The sequence below is a fragment of the Nicotiana tabacum genome, chromosome 14, assembly GCF_000715075.1.
Source record: "Nicotiana tabacum cultivar K326 chromosome 14, ASM71507v2, whole genome shotgun sequence".
In the NCBI taxonomy this organism is placed as follows: domain Eukaryota; kingdom Viridiplantae; phylum Streptophyta; class Magnoliopsida; order Solanales; family Solanaceae; genus Nicotiana; species Nicotiana tabacum.
Window position 1 is genome coordinate 16476336 of NC_134093.1, and position 25468 is coordinate 16501803.

The window sequence follows — 25468 nt, forward strand, 5'->3', positions numbered from 1 at the left end:
TGACCTCGCCTAGCATTTTCCAAATTTTCTTGTTTTAAAGGGTAAAAGCCCACACCTAAAAAAACTAGGCAATTTTCTTCTTTCAAGTCAAATAATTTGAAAATAATAATTTTCAAGCGGACTCTAATTTGTAAGTCCTTTGGACCTCTTACGTTCACGTTATTGGAAGCACCTGTTAGTGCTTGATGTAACGACCCGACCGGTCATTTTGAGTGTATTAGTCCCGATCCCCTATTTACTATTTTTCCCGTATATGTTTATGCTTATGTGACTTGCCGGGAGGTCTTATTTTTGGTTTCAGAGTATTTTGGGACACTTAGTCCCTAAAACAGAAGCTTAAGTCTTAAGATTTTGACCGTAGTCGGAATTGTGTGAAGACGACTCCGGAATGGAGTTCCGTTAGCTCCATTGGGTGATTTTGGACTTAGGACGGACTATGAATTTGAGGTCTGTAGCTAATTTAGGCTTGAAATGGCGAAAGTCGAATTTTTGAAAAGTTTGATCGGGGGGTTGACTTTTTGATATCGGGGTCAGATTCCGATTACGGAAGTTGGAGTCGGTCCGTAATGTTGAATATGACTTATGAGCAAATTTTGAGGTCAATCGGACGTGGTTTGATAGATTTCGGCGTCGTTTGTGGAATTTGAAAGTTTAGAAGTTTGTTAGGCTTGAATCAGGGTGTAATTCGTATTTTTGTTGTTGTTCGACGTATTTTGAGGGGCTCGACTAAATTCGTATGGTGATTTTGGACCTATTGGTATATTTGATTGAGGTCTCGGAGGCCTCGGGTGTGTTTTAGATGCTTAACGGATCGAAATTTGGACTTGTGCAATTGTTGAGTTTCTGGTGTTATGGCATTTCGCACCTGCGAGTGGGGAACCGCAGGTGCGGACACGCACATGCGTCAGGCCAAGCGCAGAAGTGGGGGTTGAGGAGATGGTTAGGGGTCACAGGTGTGAGGGGATTTCCGTATTTGCGAACCCGCACATGCGCTTGAAGTTCTGCAGATGCGGAGAGTGAGCTGGAGGGGTGAATGCAGAAGCGGACCATTGTCCGTAGGTGCGCACACGCAGGTGCGGCCCCTTCATCGCAGATGCGGACACAGACCTTTAAGTCATTTTTGCACCTGCGAGGGAAATTTCGCAGGTGCGGCGTCGCAGCTGAGACAGTGTGTCTGCAGATGCGGAAGAATTGGGCAGAAAATGGGATTTCGAGGATTTGATTTTCATTTTGATTTTGGGACTTTGAGAGCTCTGTGTGAGGCGATGTTTTGAGGTTTCTTCAAGAAGATTATTGGGGTAAGTGATTCTAACTCGGATTGGACTATATTTCATGAATATATTACTATTTTCATCATCTAATTAAGGATTTGAGTTGTAAATTTGGGGGACAATGGAAGAAACTTAATAGGCTAAAATTTTGAGTTTTGGAAGGTAATTTGAGGTTGGATTCTAGAAATTCTTGTATGATTGGACTCTTGAGTGGATGGGTGTTCATATTGTATGACTTTTGTCAGATTTCGAGACGTGGGCCCGGGGGCCGATTTGAGCCTAGTTTGGATTTTGGCTTATAGTTTCGTATTTTTCTTGTGGAATTGATTCTTTTAGCCTATGTTAATTATATCGTACTGCTTGTGGCTAGATTCGGGGCGTTTGGAGATTGATTCGAGGGGCAAAGGCATTGTGGAGTAGGATTTTTGCGCGGTTTGAGGTAAGTAACAGTTTTAAATCTAATCCTGAGGGTATGAAACCTAGGATTTTTGGTATGATGTGACTATTTTGGAGGTGACACACATGCTATGTGACGGGCATATGGGCGTGCACCGTGAGACTGTAAAGTTGAATAACCTATTATTAATTACCTGTTCTCTTTGTGTTATAGAAATTTGACTGCAAATCATGTTAGAAATTATGCTTAGGCTATGTGATGGTACTGTTGGGACCCGCAAAGGTCGCGTACTTATTGAAGTATTTGCTAATTGTTGTCTTGTACTCAGTCATGGTTTTACTTGCGTATCATATCTCAGTCTCTTCTTGATTCTTTTTGATATACTATGTTATTTTTGTTTGGGCTGATTTTTATGATTTCTGAGAGCCCGAGAGACTAGAGAGGTTGGTGACTAAGTTAGGGTCTAAGTACCGAGCTGTGATCTATATGCGTATATATGGATCAGGTTGCACGCCGCAATGAGCCTTTGGTGACTGAGTTAGGGCCTGAGTGCCGAGCTGTGAGCTATAGGTATATATATATGGATCAGGTTGCATGCCGCAATGAGCCAGAGGGCTATATGTATATGGATCGGGTTGCACGCCGCAACGAGCCTTAGGGCTGTATATAAATATGGATCGGGTTGCATGCCACAACGATCCTTATGGCTATTTATATATTATGGGATCGGGCTGTACTGATTGAGCTATTGTAACGAGTTGAGTAATTGTTGCCCCTAAGAGGTTGTACTTGCTTTTTCATTTGTTGATGCACTTAGTTGCTATCTGTCATTGTCGTAAAATTTCTGAAAGATTCTATATCCGGATTTACCTGCACTTTAACTGTATAAAACTGATTTGATTTGAACTGCCGAATTTGAAAGCATGTCTACGCTTTGTTGGTATTATTGAAAATGAACTTTATTCGTATAGCTCGTCACTACCTTCTCAGTTCCTTATTTATTTATGTTACTTGCTGAGTTGGTTTTACTCATGCTACACCCTGTACTTCATGTGCAGATCCAGGTGTGTTTGATCACGGAGGTCGTTGAGTTCATGCGCGATCGAGTACCGGAGACTATGAGGTAGTTGCAGGCATCCGTAGATCTTGTCTCTCCTTCTATGTTTTCCTTCCTTTCTGTATTGATACTTAGACACTGTTTTTATCAGACTGGATATGTAGATGCTCATGAATCAGTGACACCCCGATGTCGGGATATTTTTCCGCACTTATGCTTTGGGTTTTACCCCGTTTTTATGAAAGACTCTGGTTATTTTAAATATATTAATTCATTTCTGTTAAATATTGGAAGTGTTTTGGAGATGTCAGCTTGCCTAGTATCATGATAGGCGCCATCACGACGGGTTAGGTTTTGGGTCGTGACAAGTTGGTATCAGAGCCTAGGTTACATAGGTCTCACGAGTCATGAGCAGGTTTAGTAGCGTTTTGCGGATCGGTACGGAGACGTCTGTACTTATCTTCGAGAGGCTGCCAAACCCTTAGGAAGAACTTCACATTCTTGAATTCTTGTTGTGCGAATATGTTGATTCTGGTAACTAAACATTTGTTCTTTAATTCTCTCACAGATGGTGAGGACTCATACTACAAGGCAGGACGGACAACCACCAGCACATCCATCCAGGGCCGCGAGAGGCCGAGGTCGCGGTAGGGGCAGAGGTGCAGCTCGCACAACAACTGGGGCAGTACTTGCAGACCCACCAGTTGCCCTAGTTCAGGAGCAGGCTCCAGTTGTGAACTAGCCTGTGGAACCAGCTCACGCACCACCCGTGCCCATTGTGATTCCAGGCCTTTAGGAGGCCATAGCTCAGATTCTGACCGTGTGTACCAGTCTTGCTCAGGCGGTCTTTGTTCCGGCCGTAGCAGCCACTTCTTAGGCCGGGGGAGGCACTCAAACTCCCGCCGCCTGCACACCAGAGCAGGTGGTACAGGGATTTCAGACACCGAGGGCACCACAGGCCCAGCCGGTTGCCGCTGCTTAGGATTATGTGGTTCCTGCTATGCCTGAGGATGAGTAGCATAGATTGGAGAGGTTTGGGAGGCTCCAGCCTCCATCTTTCAGTGGTGCAGAGGGAGATGATGCACATGATTTCTTGGACAGGTGTCAGAGGATACTCCATACGGCAGGTATTCTGGAGACCAGTGGGGTCTCGTTCACTACTTTTCAGTTCTCTGGGGCTGCCTTCAGTTGGTGGGAGGCTTACGAGAGGCGTAGTCTGGTCGCCGCAGATGAGGTTGTCGATATTGCTCGTCAGATTGAGATGGTTCACAGCCAGGAGTGGGTCGAGAGGGAGGCCAAGAGGCCTCGTGGACAGGGTGGATTTAGCAGTTTTCCTTCTGGGGGCAGTTCCATTACGGTATAGTCCGTCCTTTTAGACATGATCAGACGGCTCACCCAGTTCATCGTGGTGTATCATCTGGCCATGGTTCACACAGTTTTCAGTAGAGTCAGTCATCTCTTAGTGCTCTCCCAACTTAGAGTTCGTCCCTTTCTCCATCGGGTCAGGGCTCGTCTATGCCAGGTCCTTCTACCAGTTATCCCGATGCTCGAGGCTCCCTTCAATCCCCAGCATCAGCATCAGGGAGTTGCTATGAGTGTGGAGTATTTGGCCACATCAGGATATATTGTCCCCGCCTTACGGGAGGTCCGGCTCAGTAGAGGAGCCAGTCTATGAAATCAACACCAGTTTATTCACCACTCACTCAGCTAGCTCGGGGTGGAGCCCAGTCAACCAGGGGTCGCCCGAGAGGGGGAGGCCGATCAGGGGGCGGCCAGGCCCGTTTCTATGCTCTTCCTTCCAGACCAGATGCCATTGCTTCAGATGCTGTGATTACAGGTATTTTCTCAGTTTGCCATAGAGATGCCTCTGTATTATTTGACCCTGGTTCCACTTATTCATATGTGTCTTCGTATTTCGCTCATTTTCTGGTTATGCCCCGTGAGTCTCTAGTTTCATCTGTTCATGTATCCACTCCAGTGGGCGATACTATCATTGTGGACCATGTATATCTGTCATGTGTGGTGACTATTGGGAATCTAGATACTAGAGTGGATCTCTTGTTACTTAGTATGGTCGATTTTGACATGACTTTGGGTATGGATTGGTTGTCTCCATGTCATGCCGCTCTATATTGTCATGCTAAGACCGTGACGTTGGCAATGCCGGGATTACCGAGGGTTGAGTGGAGCGGCTCCATATACTATGTTCCCAGTAGAGTGATTTCATACTTGAAAGCTCAGCGAATGGTTGAGAAGGGTTGTCTATCTTATCTGGCCTTTGTGAGGGATGTTAGTGCAGAGGCCCTTGCTATTGATTCTGTTCCGATGGTGCGAGATTTCTCGGATGTGTTTCCTGCAGACCTGCCGGGCATTCCGCCCGTCGGATGTGTTTCCTTTAGTGTGCCGGGCACTCAGCCCATTTCTATTCCACCGCACCGTATGGCACCGGCTGAGTTGAAGGAGTTGAAGGAGCAGCTTCAGGAACTCCTTGATAAGGGGTTTATTCGGCCTAGCGTGTTACCTTGGGGAGCACCAGTTCTATTTGTGAAGAAGAAGGATGGTACTATGAGAATGTTCATTTATTACAGACAGTTCAACAAGGTCACAATCAAGAACCAGTATCCTTTGCCGCGTATTGATGATTTGTTTTACTAGCTTCAGGGAGCGATGGTGTTCTCCAAGATTGATTAGAGGTCAGGGTATCACCAGCTGAAGATTCGGGACTCAGATTGTCACGACCCGAAATTCCCACCTTCGGACTGTGATGACGCATAACATTTCACTTGCTAGGCAAGTCAACGTTAGAATAATATTAACCAAATTTTAAACAAATTTTAAATTATTAATAATCAAAGAAACAAATGTGGAAGCAAAGTTTGAAGTATAGTAAAATATTCCATAAAACAACGGTGTCTAAATACCATCTCAGAATTGGTGTCACAAGTGCACGAGCTTCTAGAATAAATAAAAATAAAGGTCTAAATAAAATAAAATTGTCTAAAAGTAAACACACGGCTAAAGTAAAATAGACGGGGACTTCAGAACTGCGGACGCCATGCAGTTATACCTCAAGTCTCCTCTGGTAGCTGAAATCCGAGCAAGTCTATGGTACGCCGCTGGGACCAACTCCAAAATCTGCACAAGAAGTACAGAGTGTAGTATCAGTACAACCGACCCCATGTACTGGTAAGTGCTAAGCCTAACCTCGACGAAGTAGTGACGAGGCTAAGGCTGGTCACTTACATTACCTGTACGCAATATTAGTAACAACAACAATAATAGAAATAAATCAGGTAACTCATTTATACTAATTGAAGCCAACTCAGCTGTTATAACGAATTATCATTTCCATCAATTCTGTTGTAGTGTGAAACCCGCTCTCACAATATATTCACATTCAATTCTGTTGCAGCGTGTAACCCGCTCTCAAAATATATTCATATTCGGTTCTGTTGCGGCGTGCAACCCGCTCCTCCATTATATTCATTTTAATCAAGTCTGTTTCGGCGTGCAACCCGATCCCCCAATATACATATATGTATGTCGACTCTTAAATAAGTCTGTTACGTCGTGCAACCCGATCCTCCAATATGGACTTTTCATAAGTCTGTTGGGGCGTGCAACCTGATCCTCCAATATGGATTTTTCATAAGTCTGTTGCAGCGTGCAACCCGATCCTCCAATATATTCATTATAATTAATTCTGTTGTGGTATGCAACCCGATCATACGAACTTGCTAGCACGATCAAATCGCCAAACTAACACCTAGAACTACGAATCGGACACCAAAACAAAGGAAATTTTAAAGAAAACTTTAAAACCTTTATTTTTATAACCGGATATCCGAATCACGTCAAATCAACTCTGTTTCTCATCAAATTTGGCAGAAAAGTCATAAATATTATAGTGGACCTATAACGGGCTTCGGAACCAAAATAGGGACCCGAGGTCAATAAATCTAACATCAGTAATTTCTTAAAAATTATTAAGCTTTCAAGCTTTTAATTTTTCATCAAAATTCCATATCTCGAGCTAGGGACCTCGGAATTCGATTCCTGGCATACGCCCAAGTCCCAAATCACCATACGGACCTACTAAAATTGTCAAAACACTGATCCGGGTCTGTTTGCTTAAATTGTTGATTAAAGTCAACTAAGTTGAGATTTTAAAGCTCTATTTCAAAGTTTAATCTATTTTTCACAAAAAACTTTTCGGAAAATTGTACGGACTATGCACGTAAGTCGAGGAATGATAAATGGTGCTTTTCAAGGTCTTCGAACACAGAATTACTTATTAAATTTAAATATGACATTTTGGGTCATCACATAGATATTCTTAAGACAACTTTCATGACTCGATATGGCCATTATGAGTTCCTTGTGATGACTTTTGGGCTGACCAATGCCCCAACAACGTTCATACATCTGATTAACAATGTGTTTTAGCCTTATCTTGATTCCTTCGTTATTGTATTCATTGATGACATCTTGGTGTACTCTCGTAGCCAGGAGGAGCATGCCCAACATCTGAGGATTGTGTTACAGCGGTTGAGGGAGGAGAAGCTTTATGCAAAGTTCTTCAAGTGTGATTTTTGTCTCAATTCAGTGGTGTTCTTGGGTCACGTGGTGTCTAGTGAGGGTATTCAGGTAGACCTGAAGAAGATAGAGGCAGTTCAGAGTTGGCCCAGACCGTCCTCAGCCACCGAGATTTGGAGTTTTCTCGTTTTGGCTGGTTATTATCGTCATTTTATGGAGGGCTTCTCATTAATTGCATCACCCTTGACTAAATTGACCCAAAAGGGTGCTCCTTTCAGGTGGTCATAGGAGTGCGAGGAGAGCTTTCAGAAGCTCAAGATTACTTTGACCACAACTCCAGTTCTAGTTCTACCATCAGCTTCTGGTTCTTATATTGTGCGTTGGGATGCCTCTCGGATCGGCATTGGGTGTGTCCAATGTAGGTGGTTTGCGTGAGTTGATTCTATAGGAAGCTCATAGTTCGCGGTATTATATTCATCCGGGTGCCGCGAAGATGTATCAGGACTTGAGACAACATTACTAAGCGGAAGTTTGATGCAGTTTGGGTGATTGTGGACCAGCTGACTAAGTTAGCTCATTTCATTCCTATGATGACTACCTATTCTTCTGAGCAGTTGGCTCGAGTGTATATCTGCGAGATCGTCAAGCTTCATGGCGTACCGGTATCTATCATTTCTGGCTGAGGCACGCAGTTACATCAAATTTTTGGAGGACCGTACATCATGAGTTGGGTACTCGAGTGGAGTTGAGCACAACATTTCATCCTCAGATGTACAGGCAATCCGAGTGCACTATTAAGATATTAGAGGATATGCTCTATGCGTGTGTGATAGAGTTTGGCAGTTCGTGGGATCAGTTCTTGCCTCTAGCGGAGTTTGCTTACAATAATAGTTACCAGTCGAGCATCCAGATGGCACCATATGAGGCTCTATATGGTAAGTGGTGTAGGTCTCCAGTGGGTTAGTTCGAGCCGGGCGAGGCTAGATTATTGGTTACAGACTTGGTTCAAGATGCTCTGGAGAAGGTTAGGGTGATTTAGGATAGCCTACGCACAGGACAGTCCTGACAGAAGAGTTATGTGGGTCGGAAGGTTTGCGATGTTGCATTCATGGTTGGAGAGCGGGTCTTGCTCCGGATGTCTCCCATGAAGGGTGTTATGATATTCAAAAAGAAGGAAAAGTTGAGCCCGAGGTTTATCGGTCCATTTGAGGTGTTGCAACGTGTTGGGGAGGTTGCTTATGAGCTTGCCTTGCCTCCCAGTCTAGCAGGAGTTCATCCAGTATTCCATGTTTCTATGCTCTGAATGTATCATGGCGATCCGTCTCACGTATTGAATTTCAGCTCAGTCCAGTTGGACAAGGATTTATCTTATGTTGAGGAGCTGGTGGCTATCTTAGATAGGCAGGTTCAAAAGCTGAGGTCGAAGAATATTGCTTCTGTGAAGGTTCAGTGGAGAGGTCAACCGGTCGAGGAGGCAACTTGGGAGACCGAGCATGATATACGCAGCCGTTATCCTCATCTTTTTACCACTTCAGGTATGTCTCTATGCTCGTTCTAGGACGAACGATTGTTTTAAGAGGGGGAGGATGTAACGACCTGGCCGGTCGTTTTGAGTATATTAGCCCTGATCCCCTATTTACTGTTTTCCCCATATCTATTTTTGCTTATGTGACTTGCCGGGAGGTCTTGTGTTTGGTTTCGAAATGATTTGGGATACTTTGTCCCTAAAATAGAAGCTTAAGTCTTAGAATTTTGACTGTACTAGGAATTATGTAAAGACGACTCTAGAATGGAGTTCCGTCGGTTCCGTTAGCTCTGTTGGGTGATTTTGGACTTAGGAGCGTGTCCGGACTATGAATTTGAGGTATGTAGCTAATTTAGGCTTGAAATGGCGAAAGTCAAATTTTTGGGAAGTTTGACCGGGGGTTGACATTTTGATATCGGGGTCGGATTTCGATTTCGGAAGTTGGGGTAGGTCCGTAATGTTGAATACGACTTGTGTGCAAAATTTTAGGTCAATCGGACGTGGTTTGGTAGGATTCGACGTCGTTTGTGGAATTTGAAATTTTAGAAGTTCATTAGGCTTGAATCTGGGTGTAATTTGTGTTTTTGTTGTTGTTCGACATGTTTTGAGGGCTTGACTATGTTCGCATGGTGTTTTAGGACATGTTGGCATATTTTGTTGAGGTCTCGGGGGCCTCGGGTGTGTTTCGAATGCTTAACGGATCAAAATTTGAACTTGTACAATTGCTGAGTTTCTGGTGTTCTGGTGTTTCGCACCTGCGAGTGGGGAACCGCTGGTGTAGATACGCACGTGCGTCAGGCCAAGCACAGAAGCGGGGGTTGAGGAGATGGTCAGGGGTCACAGGTGTGAGGGGATTTTAGCATTTGCGAACCCACACATGCGCTTGAAGTTCCACAGATGCAGAAAGTGAGCTGGAGGGGTGAATGCAGAAGGGGACCATTGTCCGCAGGCGCGCACATGCAGGTGCGGCCCCTTCATCGCAGACGCGGAAACAACCCTTTAAGTCATTTCTGCACCTACGTGGGAAATTCCGTAGGTGTGGCATCGCAGGTGCGACGGTGTGTCCGTAGATGCGGAAGAACTAGGCAGAAAGTGGGATTTCGAGGGTTTGATTTCCATTTTGATTTTGGGACTTTGAGAGCTCGGTGCGAGGCGATTTTTTGAGGTTTTTTCAAGAAGATTGTTGGGGCAAGTGATTCTAACTCGGATTGGACTATATTTCATGAATCTATTGCTATTTGCATCATCTAATTAGGGATTTGAGTTGTACATTCGGGGAAAAATGGTAGAAACTTCATACGCTAAATTTTTGAGTTTTGGAAGGTGATTTGAGGTTGGATTCGAGTAATTCTTGTATGGTTGGACTCGTGAGTGGATGGGTGTTCATATTTTGTGACTTTTGTAGGATTTCGAGATGTGGGCCCGGGGGCCGGTTAGAGTCTATTTCGGATTTTGGCTTATATTTTCATGTTTTCCTTGTGGAATTGATTCTTTTTGCCCATGTTAATTATATCGTACTTCTTGTGGCTAGATTCGGGGCGTTTGGAGATTGATTCGATAGGCAAAGGCATTGCGGAGTAGGAATTTTGCGCGGTTTGAGGTAAGTAACAGTTTTAAATCTGATCCTGAGGGTATGAAACCCGAACTTTTGTTATGATGTAACTATTTTGGAGGTGACGCACATGCTAGGTGACGAGCGTATGGGCGTGCACCGTGGGGGATTGTGACTTAGTCCGTCTCGTGAGACGGTAAAGTCGAATAGCCTATTGTTACTTACCTGTTCTCTCTGTGTTATAGAAATTTGACAGTAAATCATGTTAGAAATCATGCTTAGGCTATGTGATGGTACTGCTGGGACCCGCAGAGGTTGCGTACTTGTTGAAGTATTTGCTATTTCCTGTCTTGTACTCAGTCATGGTGTTACTTGCGTATCATATCTCAATCTCTTCTTGATTCTTGTTGATACACTATGTTATTTTTGTTTTGGCTGATCTTTGTGATTTCTAAGAGCTCGAGAGACCAGAGAGGTTGGTGACTGTGTTAGAGCCTAAGTGCCGAGCTTTGAGCTATATGTGTGTATATGGATTGGGTTGCATGCTGCAACGAGCCTTAGGGCTGTATGTGTGGATCGGGTTGCATGCCGCAATGAGCCTTAGGGTTGTATATATATATATATGGATCGGGTTGCACACCGCAACGAGCCTTCTGGCTATTTATATCGGATCGGGCTGCACGCCGCAACGATATGGCGCTTGGGCTGGAGGAGCCCCTCCGGAGTCTACACACCCCCAGTGAGCGCATGTACGTATAGAGTGTGAGTACTGAGGGCTGAGAGCCGAATGATTGAGCTGTTATGACGAGTTGAGTGACTGTTTCCCCTGAGAGGCTGTACTTGATTTTTCATTTGTTGATTCACTTAGTTGCTATCTGTCATTGTCATGAAATTTCTAAAAGATTCTATATCCGGATTTACCTGCACTTTAACTGTATAAAATTGATTTGATTTGAACTGCTGTATTTGAAAGCATGTCTAGTCTTTGTTGGAATTATTGAAAATAAACTGTATTCGTATAGCTCGTCACTACCTTCTCAGTTCCTTATTTATTTCTATTGCTTGCTGAGTTAGTCGTACTCATGCTACACCCAGTACTTCATGTGCAGATCCAGGTGTGTTTGATCACAGAGGTCGTTGAGTTCGTGCACGATCGAGTACCGGAGACCACGAGGTAGCTGCCGGCGTCTGCAGACCTTGTCTCTCCTTCTATGTTTTCCTTCCTTTCTGTATTGATACTTAGACACTGTTTTTATCAGATTGGATATCTAGATGCTCATGACTCAGTGACACTCCGATGTCGGGCTATTTTTCCGCACTTATGCTTTGGGTTTTACCGTTTTTATGAAAGACTCTGGTTATTTTAAATATATTAATTCATTTCTGTTAAATATTGAAAGTGTTTAGGAGATGTTGGCTTTCCTAGTATCATGATAGGCGCCATCCCGACGGGTTAGGTTTTGGGTCGTGACATGTTTTAACTCCATCATCACCCGATCTTATCTTGAGAGATGATCCATAATTGTTTTCTGTTGTTCCCTAAGGAGTTTGACCATCTCTAGGACATGTTCTTCCTCCGCATCATCGGGAGTTGGGTCCCATATGCTGAGGATACTGACCTTCGCGAACCGGGGTTGTTTCGTCCCTTTCATTGTAGGTTTCGCTAGTTGAGTCATCACGCTGGGACAATTCTTCCCGTTCAACGCGTGCTTCAACATTGTGTGTGTTGTTGACATCGTTAGCTGCCATATTTGGTTTTTACTATGGAAGTAACCAAAACATGTTAGTAATAAACGAATGGACCACAGTGATTATGCAGTTATCTAGGTCCCACGGTTGGCGCCAAACTGTTTACCCGTAAAATAGTACAGTTGAATTTTTAACGTGGTTTATAGACAAACGAATCGATTTGATCCAAAAATGATAAAGAAATAGGACAAAAATAATATTAGCAAATAAAGAAAATAACAAGCCTGAGTTTGAGCTCGGTCTTTTCTGAAGCAAGAACAGTAACAATGATAGAGAACTAATAAATTGTTTAGATTGTGCGTAGAATAGTGAAGTACAACTTTTGTGTGCAGAATGCTTTATGTCCTTTACAAGAGTCGTCAATCTGATATTTATAAATATCTTTACGGGGGCAAGATCCTAAAATCAAGCTCTTCTTGAATGAGAAAAGGGATTTCATTGATGGGCGCATAACGGCTGGCTTTGAATGCAAATATTCTTTGTAGCGACTACTCATTTAATGTTATCTGATGTCAAGCCTCCGATTCTTTGCCATCGATTATGCTTCCTTCGGAATTCACTCTGTATCGGTTATGTACCTCATATCCTGTCTCAAATCAAAATCCCAACCCGTCGTGATATCGCCTAACACACCTGCCATGCAAGCCGAAATATAATAATAAAGAACCAAAACAACAAAAATTTATAGAAATAGCATAAGTTTGAAATTTCGATATGACAAGATACTAATAATACAAGATAAATCCTCCAGAAAGTGATAAATATGAAATCATGAGCTCTACAACAGAATACAAGAGTAAACTAAATATAAATATCGTCTGAACTGAAACAACTGTATATAAGAAAAGACAAGTCAAAACTACAGCCAAGAATGCAACTCTACCTCGCCTCTCGAAGCCTAGTCCGATAAGAAAATCTCTGTTGATAATTGGTCCCCATACCTGGATCTGCATAATTAAGTGTAAAATGTAGTATGAGTACAACCGACCCAATATACTCAATAAGTATCGTAACTAACTGTGATGACCCAATAGGTTATCCAGTAATTTTAACCTTCATTTATGTGTTCCAAAATCTCGACTAGCACCGTTTAGCCTTTCTCGATTTGCATGCACAATCCGTCTCTTTTTTCGGAAGTTTTTTATGTAAAAATTTGATAAAAATGTGAAATCATGCCTTAAAACTTATTTGAGTTCACTTCGGTGAATGTTTTAAGAAAATAGACCCAGATCAATATTTTGACGGTCCAAGTGGATCCGTATCGTGATTTGGGACTCCGGCGTATGCCCGGAATCGAATTCGGTAGTCCCTAGCTAGAATTATCTCCATTTGTTGAAAACTAAAAGTTTAAAGAAATTTCAAGTTTGACCGTAGTTTGACTTTGTTGCTACCGGATCCGGATTCGTGTTCCGAAACTTGGTATAAGTTCATTACTATATTTATGACTTGTCTGCAAAATTTGCTGCAAAACGGAATTGATTTGACGTGATTCAGGCATCAGGTTGTTAAAATGAAAGTTCTTAACCTTCTTTGAAAAACATTCATTGTTTTGGTGTCTGATTCGTAGTTCTAGGTCTTATTTCGGTGTTTTGATCTCTTGAGCGAGTTCGTATGATATTTTTGGACTTGCGTGTATGTTTAGTTTGGTGCCCGAGGGGCTCTGGTGAGTTTCGGATAGGCTACAAATGTTGTTGAACTAAGAAAATATTTGGTTTTTAACTTCTGCTGTCAGCTGGTGTGTCCTTTTTCGCGATCGCGAAGAGTTGTTGGGACTGGGGTGGATTTTCTTAATTGCGAACGATGTAGCTGGGTTGCGAATGCGGAGAAATGAGGGACTTAACATTCATGAACGCGACCAGCTTCTCGCGAACGTGTAGGGCTTTGGACCTGGGAAGGGAATCAGTGGTTTGCTCTACGCGAACACGAGCGTGGGCTTGTGAACACGAAGGCCTGAGGGGAGCAGCCTTCGGGAACACATAGGCCATTGGGACGCTATGTATCGCGAACACGGTAGGCCCTTTGTGAGTGCGAAGAAGGCCTGATGCCCAGACCTTAAATATTTCCAAACACGAGATTTCACCCGTTTTTCACCATCTTTTCATTAGAGCTCGGCCTAGAGGCGATTTGGAAGAGAAATTTCATCATCCTTTCATAGGTTAGTATACTCTAACTTATTTTCTTCCATTTCTATCATCACCCATTAATTTCTAGCCTTAATCTTTGTTCCTTCAGGGTAAAACATTTGGGATGTGGGAAGAATTGGAGTTTTTTTTTTGCAAATTTTGGATTTAAACCTCAAATTGAGGTTGGATTTCAAAACTAATTATAAAATCGGGCTCAGGGTTAAATGGGTAAATGGGTTTTGGTCCGAATCTCGAATTTTGACCAAGCGAGCTTTATGTAAAAATCTTAACTTTATGTATTGTATTTTTATTCCCTAGTATTATTTGATGTTATTGAGTCGATTTTGGTTAGATTCGATTGGTTTGGAGGTGGATTTTAGAGGAAAGGCCCCGATAGTGCTTTGATTTGCTTGCGGAGCGAGGTAAGTGTTGGGTTTAACCTTGATTTGAGGAAATTAGGAACCCTTGAGCTATGTGCTGTGGGAAATTCGTGTGTAGCGGCGTATATGCGAGGTCGCAAGTGTATATACGCCGCCAAAATACTTGATTCCCTATTTTTTCGTATTTCATTAATTGTTTCATTCCATTTCTTAACTTTTACACGCTTTAAATGCTTCTCATGCCTTTATTTGCTACTTGTTATTTATTATTCTCATGTTAAAAATGATAGATTCTCCCATGCTTCCATGATTTACTTCTACTTGCCTTAATTGACTTACTTGTACCCTTTAGTTGTCATTTATTTGACTTGTCTTACTGCTTAGTATTAATCTTAGTGAATCCTTAATTTGGGATGAGATTTCCTTTCTGGTTCTGCTTCAGCTCCGTTAATCGTAGATGTTCTTGTGATTCGAGTTGTTAAATTGATTGTACTTATTGATTTATTTATATTGTATGGTGGGATCAGGTTGCACGCCGCAATAGGTGAAATAAGGGTGGATTGATATGGTGAAATAAGGGTGAATTATGATATTGATTCTGATTATATGGTGGGATCAGGCTGCGCGCTGCAGCATAAATTTACTTATTATTATTGATATTTATATGGTGGAATAAGGGAGGATAGTGTTGTACGGTGGGATCGGGTTGCGCGCCGCAACAATTTATGTATTTATATTCCTTATTGTGTATTGTTGGCTTCGATTCTTTCATTCGAGACTCTAAGTATTTGGTATTTCTGGCATTTACTGGTTTTCTTCGAGGATTGAGTTATTTTCATGAGTTAACTGCCTTATTTCCTCTCTGTATTTTCCTTTCCCGTCATTATTTTATACTGCATACAGGTTATTGTAAGTGTCCCGCCTTCGCCTCGTCACTACATCGTCGAGGTTAGGCTCGACACTTACACAGTACATGGGGTCGGTTATACTCATACTATACTCTGCACTTCTTATGCAAATTTTGGATTTGGTCCTAGTGGCGGTCAGTAGATTGTTCGGGTTTACTATCAGTGTGGATACTTAGCTGTGTATTTTCGCAACCCTGAAATCCCCTCCTACTTTATCTTAGCTGTGTATTTTTATTTCAGACAACTTTACTTTTATTCAAACCTTTATCTATAGTATTCTAGTAGCTCGTGCACTTATGACACCAGATTCAGGGTTGTATTAGATATTTCAGTTGTTATGGTTTATTTATTGTTATTTAATTTGAGCTGTTAAAAATGGATAAACTATTCTAACATTAGCTTGTCTAGCAAGTGAAATGTTAGGCGCCATCACGGACCCGAGGGTGAGATTTTTGGGTCGTGACAAGTTGGTATCGAAGCAATAGGTTGCCTAGGTCTCACGAGTCACGAGCAAGGTTAGTAGCATCTGGATGATCGGTACAGAGACGTCTGTACTTATCTTCTAGAGGATATGGAGTTTAAGAAAAAAATGTCACTTCTTTCTTACTTCGTCGTGCGATTTTATTCTAGATGATTGAACCCTTCTATTCTTGTTCTCTTACAAATGGCGAGAACACACACTGCATTTATCGCCGGACAGGAGCCGGAGCCCCCTGTGGCAGCTACGATTAGGTGCAGAGGTAGAGGTCAAGGTCACGCTAGAGGCTGAGGCTGAGGCTGAGGCAGAGCTCAACCTAGAGCTCGAGCAGTAGCACGGGCATTGGAGCATCAGGAAGATTTTGATGAGGAGGTTCTAGCCCAAACTGTACCTATTGGACCAACTCAGGTCCCGAAGGGGTTCATAGACACTCTAGTGCTTCAGGATGCTCTAGTCCATTTGGTAGGCCTTATGGAGAGTATGGCCTTTACTAGTATCTTTTCTGGTGGCACCGGTCGTCTCTCAGGCTGGGGGAGGAGCACAGACCTCTGCTACTCACACCTCGGAGCAGGTGGCTCCCAAGTATCAGACTCCAACAGCCCCGCCAGTTAGGGTAGTTCAGCCGGTTGTTACGGCACAGGCCGGTGATAGGCCCGCTTTATCTTCTGAGGCCTTATTGAGACTGGATAAGTTTACGAAGCTCTTTCCAGTTCACTTCAGTAGTACACCTTCTGAGGACCCACATGATTATCTTGAACGTTGCCATAAGGTGCTGCGGAACATGGGTATAGTTGATACCAATGGGGTCGATTTTGCTGTATTTCAGATGACGGGTTCCGCCAAGAGGTGGTGGAGAGATTATACATTGACCCGACCAGTCGGATCGCCTGCACTTACTTGGTATCAGTTTGCACAGCTATTTCTAGAGAAGTTCTTCCCTGTCTGCCTTAGAGAGGAGTACCGCAGGCAGTTCGAGCGACTTCAGCAGGGTGGTATGACTTTCACCCTATACGAGCCTCGATTTGTTGACATATCTTGCCATGCCACTATCTTTCTTCCCACTGAGAAGGAGCGGGTGAAGAGATTTATTGATGGCCTCACTTATACTATCAGGCTTCAGATGGCCAAGGAGACAGGGAGTGATATTTCCTTTCAGATAACCGTTGATACTGCCAGACATATCGAGTTGGTTCGTGCTTAGGAGAGGGGGCCGGTGTCAGATACGAGGCCCCATTATTCTAGTAGTTTCAGTGGTGCCTCATCTGGAGGCATGGGTGCTTTTGGTAGAGGCCATCCTCCCAGGCCATTTCATTTAACGCTTCAGGCGTCTCACAGTGCTTCAGGGAGCCGTGGTTCTTATGGGCCTTATTCTGGGCAGCCAACCTACAGTGCACCATCAACTCCTATTAGTGCCCCTCCAATTCAGAGTTATCATCGTGGTTATCTGGCTCGTTCAGGATAGTTTTAGCTTCAGTAGCCACAACAGTAGGATGTGTGTTTTAAGTGTGGTGGTATTAGGCACATCAGGAGGTCCTGTACGAAATTATTTGGCGGCATGCCACAATATAATTTTTTTGCCATGGTTCTGGCACCAGTTGCTCCACCGCCCGCTCAGCTAGCTAGAGGTAGGGGTCAGGCAACTAGAGGTGGGGGGTCAGGGCGCTAGAGGTAGAGGTCAGGCCGTTAGAGGTGGAGGCCATCTAGCTAGAGGTCGTCCTAGAGATGTAGTTCAGAGTGGTGAGGCCCAACCCCGATGTTATGCTTTCCCAACTAGGCCTGAGGCCGAGTCATCGGATGCCGTTATCACATGTATTGTTCCTGTTTGCCACAGAGATGCTTCAGTTCTATTTGATCCAGGATCTACTTACTCCTATATGTCATCCTATTTTGCTGCATATCTGGTTGTGCCTCGTGATTCTTTTGAGTGCTCCTGTGGATGTATCCATGCCTGTGGGAGATTACGTTATTGTAGATCATGTCTATCGCTCGTATGTGGTTACCATTGGGACTTTTGAGACTGGTATAGATCTTCTACTTCTTGATATGGTAGATTTTGATGTTATCTTTGGTATGGATTGGCTGTCAACTTATCATGCTATATTGTACTATCACGCCAAGACGATGACCTTATCCATGCCGTGGTTGCCTCGATTAGATTGGAGGGGGACTCCATGCCATTCTACCAGCAGAGTTATTTCTTATGTAAATGCTCGACGTATGGTCGAGAAGGTGTGTCTATCTTATTTGGCCTATGTCCGTGATTCTAGTGCGGAGGTTCCATCCATGGATTTAGTACCATTTGTTTGTGAGTTTCAAGAGGTGTTTTCTGCAGACCTGCCGGGGATGCCACCCGACAGGGATATTGATTTCTGTATTGGTTTGGCTCCGGGCACTTAGCCCATTTCTATTCTGCAATACCGTATGGCCCCGTCAGAGTTAAAGGAGTTGAAGGAGCAGTTGCAAGATTTGCTTGATAAAGGCTTCATTAGACCTAGTGCCTCACCTTGGGGTTCACATGTGTTGTTCGTGAAGAAGAAGGATGGGTCGATGAGGATGTGTATAGACTATCGACAATTGAATAAAGACACTATCAAGAACAATTATTTGTTGCTGAGGATTGATGACTTATTTGATCAACTTCAGGGTGTCAAGGTGTTTTCGAATATTGATTTGAGGTCTGGCTAACATCAGTTGAGGATTAGGGCATCTAATGTCCCTAAGAGAGCTTTTTAGACTCGGTATGGGCATTATGAGATTATAGTGATGTCATTTGGGTTGATAAATGCCCCAACAATATTTATGGATTTGATGAACCGGGTGTTCAAGCCCTACTTGGATTTTTTTGTGATTGTATTCATCGATGTTATCTTGATATACTCCCACAGTCGAGAAGAGCATGAGCAACATCTTTAGATTGTACTTCAGACTCTGAGAGATAGCCAATTATATGCCAAGTTTTCAAAGTGTGAGTTTTGGTTAGACTTAGTCGCCTTTTTGGGACATGTTATATCGGAAGAGAACGTAAAGATGGATCTTAAGAAGATTGAGGCAGTTCAGAACTGGCCTAGACCTACTTCAGCTACTAAGATCTAGAGTTTCTTGGGTTTGGAGGGTTATTATCGTCGGTTCATGGAGGGGTTTTCATCTATAGCAGCCCCGTTGACTAGATTAACCTAGAAGGGTGCCCCATTCAAACGGTCGGACAAGTGTGAGTTGAGATTTCAGAAGCTCAAGACTGCTTTAACTACAATGCCAGTGTTGGTGTTGCCTACCGGTTCAGGATCTTTCAAGGTGTATTATGATGCATCTCGTATTGGGCTCGGTACAATATTGATGTAGGATGGCAGGGTGATTGCATACGCGTGACAAGAGTTGAAGGTTTATGAGAAGGATTACCATGTTCATGACTTAGAGTTGGAAGCCATTGTTCATGCGCTGAAGGTTTGGAGGAACTATCTTTACGGAGTGTCGTGCGAGGTATTCACGGATCATCAGAGTGTTCAGTATTTGTTCAAACAAAATGATCTCAATTTGAGGCAGGGGAGGTGGTTGGAGCTGTTGAAAGACTATGAGATCACTATTTTTTTATCATCTCGAAAAGGCCAATATGGTGGCCGATGTATTGAATAGAAAAATAATAAGTATGGGTAGCCTTGCGTATATCCTAGTTGGTGAGAGACCACTTTCAGCAGATGTTCAGACTTTGGCCAATCAGTTTGTGAGGTTGGATATTTTAGAGCCCAGTTGTATGCTAGCTTGCACAGTCGCTCGGTCTTCCTTGTATGAGCGCATCAGAGAGCGTCAATATGATGATCCCCATTTTGTTGTCCTTAGGGACATGGTGCGGCACGGTGGTGCCATGAAGGTTAGTGTTGGAGATGATAGGGTTTTGAGGATGCATGGTTGTATTTGTTTGCCCAATGTGGATGGGATTCTTGAGTTTATCATTTAGGAGGCCCAGAATTTCAGGTATTCTATTCATTCGGGTTCCACCAAGGTGTATCAGGACTTGCAGTAGCATTATTGGTGGAGGAGGATGAAGAAGGATACCATTGAATATGTAGCTCGGTGTCTAAATTGTCAGCAAGTTAAAAGTACGAGCATCAGAGACATAAAGGTTTGCTTCATAAGTTAGATATTCTTGAGTGGAAGTGGGAGCATATAACTATGGATTTTGTTGTTGGACTCCCACAGACTCAGAGGAAGTTCGACGCGGTATGGGTCATTATGGACATGTTGACCAAGTCATCACATTTCATTCCAGTGGCAGTTACATATTCTTCAGAGTGGTTAGTTGAGATCTACATATGCGAGAGTGTTCTAGCTCTTCCAATAATGAGATGGGATGGATTGAAAATATGTTCAAACAAATGATGAAGAAAAATGACGACTCTGATGCTCAACTATCCTCTCACAACACTTCAATTCGCAATTTGGAGGTTCAATCAGGGCAAATCTCGCAAGATTTAAACATTCATCCTAAAGGGGCACTACCCAGTGACACAGTGGTGAACCAGAAGGGTAGGAACAACACGGGACATTCCATGGTCGTAACCACAAGAAGTGGAAAAGGTGGGGAGCCAACAACCTCAAACCAAAGAAGAATTTTGGATGATGATGTAGTGATTCAAGAAGATAAAATTCCAAGTAATGTGGTTCAAGCTAATGAAGAAGTGAGAATTGATATTGATGAAAATATAGAGGAGACTTAAGAAGAAGTGAACTCATCTAGGGAACACATGATTGACATACTGGAACTGGTAATGCCAAAGGCCAAGGCACCAATGCCAAGGCCTCCTCCTCTATACCCTCAAAGGCTCGCCAAGAAAAATAGCGAGAACCAATTCAAGAAGTTTATTGACATGATGAAGAGCTTATCTATTAATGTTCCATTGGTTGAGGCATTGGAACAAATGCCCGACTATGCAAAGTTCATGAAGGATTTGGTGACAAAGAAAATATCAATGAATTGTGAGACTATCAAGATGACACATCAAGTGATTGCTATTGTGCACTTTATGGATCAGAAATTGAAAGACCCCGATGCTTTCACAATCTCTTGCACCATTGGGAGCGCCGACTTTTCCAAAGCTCTATGTGATCTAGGGGCGAGTATCAACTTGATACCTAGGGGGAGGCTCATCATAATACCCAATGGTCTCTTCATGATACCTAGGAATGGGAGGCTCTATGTGATCTAGGCTCTTTATTGGGTAGACCTTTCCTTACTATGGGGGAGGCTCTTGTTGATGTGGAAGCTGGTGAGCTCACCTTCCATGTGGGCGATGAAAAGGTGGTTTTCCATGTATGCAAATCTATGAGGCAACCTAATAGCAATGAAGTTTGTTCATTTGTGGACTTAGTGACCGAAGTGATTGTTGATGATACTAGTGCCATGATGAATGTTGATGATACTTTGGAGGCTGTATTGCTTAATCATGATGATGATAGGAAGGAAGGCTATGTGGAATGTGTATATGCATTGCAAGGAATGGGGTCGTACACTTATGAACCTCGAAAATTGTCCTTTAGATCTCGAGAACCAGAAGACTCCTCTAATAAAGCCCTCAATTGAGGAGCCTCCCACTTTGGAGTTAAAGCCATTGCCTCCACATCTCAGGTATGAATTCCTTAGTCCATGTTCTACTTTACCGGTTATTATTTCCTCTTGTTTCACTAACGTACAGGTAGACTCTACTTTGACGGTACTATAAAAGAGGAAGAAAGCTATAAGATGGACATTGGCGGACATTCAGATTATAAGCCCCGACTTTTGCATGCACAAGATTATTTTGGAAGAGGATGCTAAACTGTCCATTGAACATCAAAGAAGATTAAATGAAGTAATGCAAGAGGTGATGAAGAAGGAGATCATAAAATGGTTGGATGTCGATGTTGTTTACCCCATTTCCGATAGCTCGTAGACAGGAGGTGCATTGTGTCCCAAAGAAAGGGGGCATGACTATGGTAACAAATGACAAGAATGAGTTGATCCCCACAAGAATGGTGACCGGGTGGAGAGTGTGTATGGAGTATCAGAAGCTCAACAAAGTCACTCGGAAAGATCATTTCCCATTCCCATTCCTTAGTCAAATGGTTGATAGGTTGGATAGTCGAGATTTCTATTGTTTCCTTGATGGATATTCCGGCTACAATCAAATTTTTATTGCTCCAGAGGACCAAGAGAAGACTACTTTCACTTGACCCTATGGTACTTTTGCATTCTCGCGAATGCCATTTGGGTTATGCAATGCACCGACGACTTTTCAACGGTGTATGATGGCCATCTTCACCGACATGGTGGAAGATTTTCTTGAGGTCTTCATGGATGACTTTCCCATGGTCTGAAATTCTTTTGATGATTGCTTGAACAACTTGGATAAGGTCTTGGCAAAATGTGAGGAGACAAACTTGGTTTTGAATTGGGAGAAATGTCACTTCATGGTCGAAGAAGGCATTGCTCTCGGCCACAAAATTTCAAATCATGGTATTAAGGTCAACAAGGCCAAAATAGAGGTGATCTCTAAACTCCCACCCCTACATCCATGAAGGGAGTGAGGAGCTTCTTGGGTCATGCTGGGTTCTATCGCCGATTCATCAAGGAATTTTCCAAAGTGGTGAACCCCTTGTGTAAACTGTTGGAGAAGGATGCTAAGTTCCATTTCAATGAGGACTGTATGAAGGAATTTGAATTGCTCAAGTTCAAATTGACTAGTACTCCTATTATCACCGCAACCGATTAGAGCTTGCCTTTTGAGCTCATGTGTGATGCAAGTGATGTGGTGGTTGGAGCGGTTTTGGGGCAATGTATCAACAAAATCTTCCATACGGTCTACTATGCTAGCAAGACCATGAATGATGCCCAAGTCAACTACATAGTGACCGAAAAAGAGCTACTTGCTATTGTCTGTGCTATGGAGAAGTTCCACCCGTACTTGATGGGTACAAAGGTGATTGTCCACACCGATCATGCGGCACTTCGGTACTTAATGAGCAAAAATGATTCAAAGGCAAGGTTAATTCGGTGGATGCTTCTATTGCAAGAGTTTGATCTAGAGATTCAAGACCACAAGGGTAGTGAAAACCAAATGGCGGACTACTTGTCTCGTTTGGAGGAGGAGGGGAGGCCACATGACGGCCTTGAGATAAATGATTCCTTCCCCGACGAGCAACTTGTAGCCATTTTAATAACCGGGATGCCATGGTTTACCGACTTAGCAAATTATCTTGTGAGTGGTATTGTACCGAATGAGTCCTCTTCAAACCAAAGGAAGAAGCTCAAATAGGATTGCCTTGGCTATTATTGGGATAAGCCGTATCTCTTCCGGATTTGTACCGATGGTGTGATTCGACGATGTGTACCGGATGAAGAACAAGTAAAAATTCTTGAGGCTAGCCACTCTTTACCATATGGTGGTCACCATGGTGGATCTAGAACGACAACAAAAGTGTTGATTTGTGGATTCTATTGGCCTACTCTTTACAAGGACTGTAGAAATCTCATCAAGCGTTGTGATGAATGACAAAGGGCCGGTAGGATTTCTAAGAAAAATGAGATACCCATCACCACCATCTTGGAGATTGACATTTATTTATGTATGGGGCATTGATTTTATGGGTCTGTTCATGAGCTCTTGTGGGAACACTTACATATTGGTAGCTGTGGATTATGTGTCAAAGTGGGTTGAAGCCGTGGCTTTACCCAACAATGAAGCTCGAAGTGTGGTGGAATTTTTAAAAACGAACATCTTCACATGATTCGGTACTCCAAGGGCCATTACTAGTGATGGGGGATTGCACTTTTGTAACAAAGCTTTTGATACCTTACTCACCAAGTATGGTGTCACTCACAAAGTCTCGACCCCCTATCATCCTCAAGCAAGGGGGCAAGTGGAAGTGTCCAACCGGGAGATCAAGAGTATTTTGTCAAAGACAGTGAATGCCAATCGGACGGATTGGTCAAAGAAACTTGATGATGCTCTTTGGGCTTATAGGACGGCTTACAAAACACCTTTTGGTATGTGTCCATACCGGTTAGTGTTCGGGAAATATTGTCACCTTCCGGTGGACCTTTAGCACAAGGCTATGTGGGCGTTGAAGAAGCTTAATCTTGAATGGGATGTCATCGCAAACTTAAGGGTAGCACAATTGAATGGGCTTGATGAATTCCGGTTCCATGCTTATACAAGTTCGTCCTTATATAAGGACAAGATGAAGTACCTCCATGACAAGTACATCCGGAACAAGGAGTTCAAAGAAGGTGATCTTGTGTTATTGTTCAATTCTCGGTTACGAATGTTCCCGGAAAAGTTGAAGTCTAAGTGGGGTGGTCCGTTTGAGGTTGTAAATGTGACACCCTTTGGTGCATTAGACTTGAAGAACAAAAATGATGAAGTGTTTAGAGTCAATGGTCACCGGGTAAAGCATTATCTTGGAAAAATTGATGATGGACACGTCATGGAGTTAATTCATTTCAAGTGATTGATGGTAATCTGCGTCGTGCCGCAACGTTAAATCAGGCGCTTCTTGGGAGGCAACCCATGTTTCTTTTCATTTTTTAATTTCTTATTTTTTTGATAGGTTTTGTATTGAGCTAACTGATTTTGAAGTGAATTGCAGGAATGAGTATGCATTGCAGGTACTGTGTTCGAAAAAAATGGCCAAGTGTTGAAACAATACGGACCGCACAATTTTGTATGCCACAACAAAAAAGAATCTGCAGCTGGACAATACTTTATGCGGCCGCACAACTGGAGTCCCAAAAATCCAACTCTCTGAAGTTTTGAATTGCAGAGAACAGTCCATTCTGAACTTAAGCAAGCACAATGCACACAAAGTACCTTACACTCCACATTCATTTCATAAGTGTAGATTCTTACCTGCATCCTTCATCACTGGTATGTTCAATCCATGTTTAGATTTTTCAATTATTTAGTTTTTGTTCTTAATTAGTATAGTTATATTTAGGCCTAAAATGTCAAATATTCTTCATGTGTGCATGAAATTATGTGGGTAATTTCATGTGTGCTCATTGGGGACTGGGTAGATCATTCATCATGTTTAATTTGCAAATACTATGTCTAAATTGTGCAAACATTGCAAAACCTAAGTTAGTGCCGTTTTATTTTTGAATTGTGCGGTCCACAGATCTTGAGTTAGGGAAAAATATGATACATTAAAAGTGTGGACCGCACTCAAAATTGTGCGGTCCGCGGAAAAATGTGTGCGACCGCACTTTGGAACTTTAGAGAACCAGTAGTCTAAACCTGGTTTTGTGCGGTCACACTCAAATTGTGCGGTCCGCACTTCAGCATGTGCGACCGCACTTTGAAATTGTGCGGTCCGCACAAGGCAGCCTACGGCCGCACTCAATATTGTGCAGTCCGCACTGTCTCTTTTATACACTAATTTCCTGCAACTGTTAATATGCTTCTGAACTTTAACTGACTTATGTGCTTCATATTGCAGACAATGGTTTGATCACGAGGCAGA